At 59.8% G+C, this 7,728-nt stretch overlaps 1 long non-coding RNA gene across 1 annotated transcript; it reads left to right on the top strand.

Moving 5' to 3' along the window:
- The first annotated feature begins 796 nt into the window (after positions 1–796).
- LOC118976325 (uncharacterized) lies at positions 797–3,780 on the top strand. The gene is made up of 2 exons (XR_005064252.1): positions 797–921; positions 3,695–3,780. It is a non-coding gene; the product is annotated as an uncharacterized LOC118976325 (long non-coding RNA).
- The last annotated feature ends 3,948 nt before the right edge of the window (positions 3,781–7,728 follow it).

Raw genomic sequence — 7,728 nt, 5'->3', positions numbered from 1 at the left:
CCCTCGGATGGGGCTGGGGCTGGCACACAGTGGGACTGCGATACGGAGTGGGTGCGCAAGCGAAGAAAGGCGTGTCAAGGGTAAAGGTGTTCTCTGTTCCCTGTGCTGCCTCAGGGCCGGGGAGGCCCCCTCACCCCCTAACCCACCTCACCTCCACAACACTGACAGCTAGGCCTGGCGAGCCAGCCTACCTGTGGCTCCTGTCCCTGGGGAGGCAGGCCAGCCGCCCAGGGACGTGCCCACACACGGCTCCCCCGCAGCCCAACGCCAAGCCAATGCCAGCGTCAGGCCGAGAGCAGCAGTCTCCGGGCCTGCCCACCGCCCACATCCTGCCCAGCCTCTGCGCCTGCTCCAGCAGGGGACCCAGCCCTTGGCTCCCTGGCAGGGCTCCTGTCTATATATCACCCTCCCAGCACCTTTGGGGACAGGCATCTGGTCCTGCAGTCCCCACCCTCAGCTCTTCACACGGCGGCGGCCACAGGAAAGGATCTTTACAAACATCCGTCCGACCACATCCCAGGCCTTTATGTCTGCTGTCCGCAGCGTCCCGCCGGGCCCCGCATGCCCCACTGCCTCTGCCGCCGTGCCCATCACTCTGTGCCTCTCTCGGGACTGTCCCTCGAGCGGCTTGCTTCTGTTCCAGGGCTGTGCTCTGGGGGTCCCTCTTGGTCTTTGCTTGGCTAATTTTTTTCCTCATTCAGATTTGAGCTCTACTGCCCCCTCCCCAGGAAGGCCGGCCTGAAGCAGCCCCCCACCCCTTCCCCGGGGAACCCTGCCCTGCGGTGCGGTACAGCACTCCCCGGCCCTTGGGCTCCTAGAAACAGCCCCGCTCTTGGTCTCGCTGGCTCATCCATCATCTGTCTTTCCCGCTGGTTGGTCAGTTCCACAAAGTTTGAAACCTGAAGCGGGCCTGTCTGGCAGGTAGGTGGTGGTTCACCGACGTTTGTTGAGTAAATGAATGACTGAGACAGGGCATTGCTGAGTCCACATGCATACATCTGGAAGAGGAATGGCCACATGTCAGGTGCGGAGCAGGCCTACGAGGGGCAAGATGGGGCCTCCTAGGGGCTTCCTGGTTCGCTCATACTGTATGGGCAGGCACAGCTGAGTGGTGAGGGCTAGGGCCGGATATGGACCCACGCCCTTTGCTCCTGAAGGGATTAGGTTCTGCCTCGGATGCTCCTCAACCCTCCAGGACCTATTATGGTGGTCCTGCTCTCTGTCAGCTCTTACCTCCACATGTTGTCTAGGGCATTCTGCTGCCTGGAATGTGTCCTCTGTCTACCTGGACCATTCTTCCCCACCCCAGGGTGCAGCCAGACCCCCTGCTCAGTCCCGACGTCCTCTCCCCACCACGCAGGCGCAGCATGTGCTGCTGGCCCAGCAGTAACGAGGGCCCACTGAAAGGGGGCCTGGCCAGAGGTCAGAACAATGGGGGTTGGTCAAGAGGTCAGTGAGATAGGTCAGTGGACAAGGGGTCAGTCAGGTCTAAAGCAGCCCAGAGATGGGAAGGGGGCAGCTCTGAACACAAGAGATAAGGGCCTAGTTTACGGGTTGGCTGGTTAGATAGCAAGTTAGTTAGCTCATCATCTGTTTGCTTCTTCCATGTGTTGAGCACATGCCGTGTTTGAGCTCGGGGCCCTGGGGAGGGCTGACCAGGGCAGGGAAAGCATACTTGGCTTTCTTCCCGGACCAGGGGCCAGTCACCCACTGGCCCCACAGCACATCAGGCTTGTCACAGGGTTTTATACAGCCTAAGAGCTAGGCTCTTATGGTTTTTAAAGTTTAGGGGAAAAATCAGAAGAATCCTATTTAGTGACACATGAAAATGCTGTGAAATCTGTAAACGAAGCTTTGTTAGAACACAGCCACCCCAGTTTACGCATTGTCTACGGCTACTTTTGTCCCGAATGGCGGTTGACTATTTGCAAGAAGGACCGAATGGCCCACGGAGCCTCACGTAGTTCNGAGTGGTGAGGGCTAGGGCCGGATATGGACCCACGCCCTTTGCTCCTGAAGGGATTAGGTTCTGCCTCGGATGCTCCTCAACCCTCCAGGACCTATTATGGTGGTCCTGCTCTCTGTCAGCTCTTACCTCCACATGTTGTCTAGGGCATTCTGCTGCCTGGAATGTGTCCTCTGTCTACCTGGACCATTCTTCCCCACCCCAGGGTGCAGCCAGACCCCCTGCTCAGTCCCGACGTCCTCTCCCCACCACGCAGGCGCAGCATGTGCTGCTGGCCCAGCAGTAACGAGGGCCCACTGAAAGGGGGCCTGGCCAGAGGTCAGAACAATGGGGGTTGGTCAAGAGGTCAGTGAGATAGGTCAGTGGACAAGGGGTCAGTCAGGTCTAAAGCAGCCCAGAGATGGGAAGGGGGCAGCTCTGAACACAAGAGATAAGGGCCTAGTTTATGGGTTGGCTGGTTAGATAGCAAGTTAGTTAGCTCATCATCTGTTTGCTCCTTCCATGTGTTGAGCACATGCCGTGTTTGAGCTCGGGGCCCTGGGGAGGGCTGACCAGGGCAGGGAAAGCATACTTGGCTTTCTTCCCGGACCAGGGGCCAGTCACCCACTGGCCCCACAGCACATCAGGCTTGTCACAGGGTTTTATACAGCCTAAGAGCTAGGCTCTTATGGTTTTTAAAGTTTAGGGGAAAAATCAGAAGAATCCTATTTAGTGACACATGAAAATGCTGTGAAATCTGTAAACGAAGCTTTGTTAGAACACAGCCACCCCAGTTTACGCATTGTCTACGGCTACTTTTGTCCCGAATGGCGGTTGACTATTTGCAAGAAGGACCGAATGGCCCACGGAGCCTCACGTAGTTCCCATCTGGCTCTTCCTAGAACACGTTTGCTGCTCACTGCCCTCGGCTCCCCACCCGCCATCCAGTTGCCTGCGGGCAAGTCACCGCCGCTGCCAAAGCTCAGTTTCCCCATTTGTACAGTGAAGTGGTGGACAGCGCTCCCCTCGGGGAATAGCAGTGAGGGTCCCAAGGCTCTCACTCTGTCCCCTCACCTTTACTTCACTCTGGGGAACTGAGCACTCCCTCTGTGCCAGGTACAGGCTGGCCGGGCACCCAAGACCTGCCCTCCAGGGACACACGTCCAGGAGGATGGAGACCGTTTAGCTGGGGGGACACAGAAGAGGGACAGGGAACCTGGCCTGGAAAGCACAGCAGCTTCCGGGGGTGGGAGTGGCGGTGATACCCACGCTGAGCCTTGAAAGGTAAGCAGAAATGTGCCAGGGGGAAAGGAGCAGGGAAAAGCATTGTAGGTGGAGGGAACACCTTTACAGCAAAGGTGCAGAGGTTGCAGGGGAGATAACAGGCCTGGACACAGTGAGGGTGATAGGGAGCCAGGAAAAGGGGGGCCTTGGGCCATCAGAGGTGGCCCCCTCATTGCCAGCCCCACCCCAACCCCACCTGGGTTTGGCTCCCCAGGGGCAAATCTGGCAGGGTGAGGTGGGCCATTGAGGACAAAGAAGGGGGCACCCTTAAGACCCCATTCCTGGGGTCCTGCTCACAGCCAGTAATGCCTGTGGAATTGAACAAGCCAGGTGGTGGACAGGGACCTGGGGGCAGCCCTGGAGTCCAGGGGCCAGGCAGGCTGCCACGGAAGGAGGGCTGGCAACAAAGGTCTGTTCTTCAGGGTTTAAAAAAGTCTTAAACCCTGTCCAACTTTTCTTCGTTAGGTGCCCCGGGATGTTTTTCCTTCAGAGGCTGCTCAAGACACAGGCTGATGTGGGCCTGATTTTCGAGGACTTAATGATGACCTCGACCTCTGTAAGCAATCCATGAGGGTTTGTTCTACTGCCTCCTCTCCGTGCTAGTGGGGAGCAGGAGGCAGGAGCTGAGCGGTGGAGCTGGGCGGAGTGGGCTCTTGGGTCCCCATGTCATCTTCCTGTGGGGCCATCCCCAGGGAGAGAGGGAGGCAGCCAGGCCCAGAGTGTGGCATGAGTCCCTGCAGTGTGGCCACCAGCTTTGGGCCACAACCTCCTGGCCCACATGGCCTCAGGCTGCTCATCAGTAAGGGACAGTGCTGGTCCTCCGGCAGTAGAGGCCTGGCCCAGAACAAGTGCCTGGGAAATGCTGGACAGAAGCTTTGATAGGGTTCTGACCTTGACCCTGGCTCCAGGCCCTGGGGGGAAGCACTTGGATCCTCAGCTCCATCCAGGGCCAATTGGATAGAGTAGGAGGTAGGAGTAGTGAGTTTGGCTTCTCAACAGCTCCAACTACACTCACTTCCAGGCCCCTCCATGCCCAGGATGCCCCTCTTATGGGCCCGACATCCCAGTGGATCAAGGTGATCCCAAGGTGGTCCCAAGGAGGCAGTGGACACCGCCCTTTGTATCCCCCCTGGCAGCCTACCTCATGGCTGCCTCCCATGCCCTGCACCCTGCCCTCGACCACGCCTTCAGAGGAGTCATGGGGCTAAGGGAAGCCCACTCCCCAAGCTACACCCCTGAGCAAGAGCTCAGGGACTTGCAGACACAGCTCAGCACCATCTGGGAGAGAAGTTCTGCTCAGGGCAGGGGGGTGCGGGTTGTGCTTGGGAGGAGAGAGATGGCTCCCCCAAACACACGCAGACACAAGCTCACGCAGGGAGATCCATGTACTCACACACATGTGTGTGCATCCCACATGATCACACACATGCAATCACCAAGGAGTACACACACAGGCACCCCAGGCCAGGCCCCATCCCCGCTGCCAGTGTGTGTGCCCGTGTATGTGCGTGTGTGTGTGAGTGTGTGTGTGAGTGTACAATGGGCCAAAGCGGTGCTGCCCGTAAATGCCTGTGTCGAGTGCCCGCGCGCCCGGGGGGAAGCAGGAGGAAAGCGGGGGCAGGAGACCCTCTGCATCCCCTGTCTGAGGCCGGAAGAGGGCAGAGTGTCTGTTCACGGTCACTCCAGCAGGATCCAGCCCACTTTGGCCTTGAACGGTGATCACCCCAGAGGCTCCATCCAAGGAGGGCAGGGCCGCAGTTCACACCTCAGCAGGCCCTCCCACCCCCAAGGGACACATCTGTGGATGGCCTTGGGCTGGGATGACCAACCCCTCACCAGGCCTCTGCTGAGACTAGCAAGCCATTTTGAACTGTGATGAGAAGAGGAAGTTCCTGTGGCCCCAAAACAGAAACAGGAAGCTGGGGGGGCACATGGATAGGGAACGGGAAGGGGGACCCGAGAACCCAACCCATGTACCCAGAACACCCCAGCCTCCCCGAGCCCAGCAGCCCTGTGTGGGTATCTCTCCCTGACCCCCAACGCTGTCAGCCTCCGTCGCCCAGCAATGCTGACCCGAAGGGTGGACCCTGAGGGTTTTTCAAATCCTGGCTAATTGTCCCCCCAGATGTGTTCAGTTGTCCCGATTTCTCTGGTTCTGACTGAGAGGCTCCAATCCTGCTCAAATCCTGCGTCTGGCCTCTGAGTGCTGTTCCGCAGGGCTGGCCTGCCTGTCCCCGACCCCCCAAGTCTGAGCGACCACCGACCACTCCCCTGACCAAGCACGTGATTGGCTTCCCCCTGGCTGTTAGTCCTGCGACTCCCAGCCCCAGCTCTGTTTTCCCAGCTGCCCTACAGCATGCGAGACATCCTAGCCCCACGCTCACTTGTCCCAGAACCTGGATCTCTGCCCCATACCCACCGCTGCCTTACACCATGTCCTTGGGCAGGAAGGTCCCCACCTGGCACTTTAACTTCCCCTCCACTGGGAGATGGAAGGCCTAGGAAATGTCCAAGGGCCTAGGCCTCTGTGGCTCTAAACAGAAGGACAGCAGGGTGCAGAGTTACACACCAGCCACCAGAAGTGGAGAGTGCATGTCTCACTCAGGGCCTGGGCTGGGGTGGGGGCTGTGGAACGCAGGGTAGCCACGCTCACTCAGGGCCAGGGTGGCCTGTCGTTTGGAGGCTCCTGCAGGAAGGTCTGGGGCAAGTGGGCGGGGAGGGGGAGCCAAAGGGCCAGAGAGGCAGATGTCACCAATTTCAGTTCTGCCCCCGGTTGGCCTGAGGCAGCTTGGGACTTCCCAGAGTGGAAGGACAGTCTGGGAAACCAGGCCACTTGGGGACAGGGCTTGCGGACCCCTTCCCCACCCCAGCCAGTGCTGTCTGCAGAGGAGGCAGCGGAAGTTAAGGGGAACCTCAGGAGGCTGGGTGTGCCTTCATGGGGTCCTCCCTCTCTCCCTGAACCCCCCCGAGCAGATCCCTCCAATACCTCCAGCTAGTCAGCCCCAGTCCCAGACTATGGCAACAAAAGACTCTCTCGGACTCTACATCCCCCCAGATGAAGGCTTCAGGGCACAGCTGCCCCAGAGGCATCTGGGAAAGATTTCCAAGAGGGGAGTGCGGGTGTCAAGTAAACACCTCTCCCCACACTGAAGGATAAAGTGGAAACCGTAAGAATCCCCCAAATGGCTCCGCCTGGGCTCCTTGGGCTCAGCCCCCAAAGGAGGAAAGCAGGGAGTCCAGTGGGGCGGGCAGGGAAGCCCCTGCCCCAGCCCCGACCCCACGCCCTTGACCCAGCCAGGCAGTGGGTCAGCACCACTACCAGCAGGGAACGGGGCCCCGGGCGGGGAGCGCATCTGACTGGACCGAGTTCTTGGGAGATCAGTTGTGAAACTCACTTCAAACCCCCAAACCACAAAAACGGCCGGTTTTCCCAGCCCTGTTCTCACGTTTCTCAGATCAGCCAGGGAGTCTTCAGCATTTCCATCCGAGAGACGCCAGGCCGGCCGCCGGCCCCAGGGGACGAGAAAGTGGTGCACAGGGACCTGGGTGCCGTGGAAACCCTCGGGCATGTGCCCCCCCCCAGCGCACGGGTCCTGCCAGCGAGGTCGCAGAGCCCCGTCTGGGAGAGGGCGAGGCCTGGGCCTGGTCATCAGGCAACTGGAAACCAGGGCAGAGGGACCTAGAAGCTGCTAGGGCTGCCTCTGAAGGAGAATTCGAGAATACCCTTCTCGGGGAAGACTGTCTGGCTGGTGGAGGGTCAGACTGCTGGCAACCTGAGAAACGCCCTTCGATTTAAGAAATGGGCCTGGGGAGCCACGAGAGGCGGCCCCTCCTATCGCCCCCGGCGCTGGGTGCTCAGGGAGCATGGCTCTAGCGCTGATTCATTCGAGGCCTGGTGACCCCGGAAAAGCAGGCTCTCACCAAGCAAGGTCTGACACAGGGACCCGCGGGGAGGAGCAGACCCCAGCAGGCTCCTCCACTGCTTTTCTCCGCTGGCTCGTGATGGTGGCGAAAGCCCACTGAGGAAGAGAGCAGCTGCCCAGAGGCCTCACGGCCCCTTCCCTGCGGCAGGGCACGCAGGCCCATCTCTGCCCCCACCTCTCCTGGCTTCCTCTGGCCCGGTGCACCCCCACCGCGACCCCAGATGAAGCCGGGTGAGGCCCCTCTGTGACGCCGCCCTGTCCAGGCCCTGCTTGCTGCCTCCGGCCTCCCACCCCACAGCCGGTCTGCCCGAGGCCCGCCCTCTCCGGGGCTCGCCAGCCCCTCTCCTCCATGGGCCACCACAGCTGCCTCTTTCCAGCTGGAACCTCCCTGAGGCCGGGACAGCAACCCTGACCTGGATTAACTTCAGCAGTGATTCTGAAAGCAAAACATTGCTGAGAAATGGACCAAGATTTAAGCTTGGTGTGTGCTCAGCCAATCCTTTCCCTAAACTGTAACTTTTCTTTAAAATCTGTCATCCCGAGGTGCCAGCGTACACTGGCCTGACCCTATGCACT

The sequence above is a fragment of the Sturnira hondurensis genome, unplaced genomic scaffold (genome assembly GCF_014824575.4).
Source record: "Sturnira hondurensis isolate 20B ecotype Veracruz unplaced genomic scaffold, ASM1482457v3 Scaffold0020884, whole genome shotgun sequence".
NCBI classification, from domain to species: Eukaryota; Metazoa; Chordata; class Mammalia; order Chiroptera; family Phyllostomidae; genus Sturnira; species Sturnira hondurensis.
This window is presented reverse-complemented; position numbering and strand designations above follow the sequence as displayed.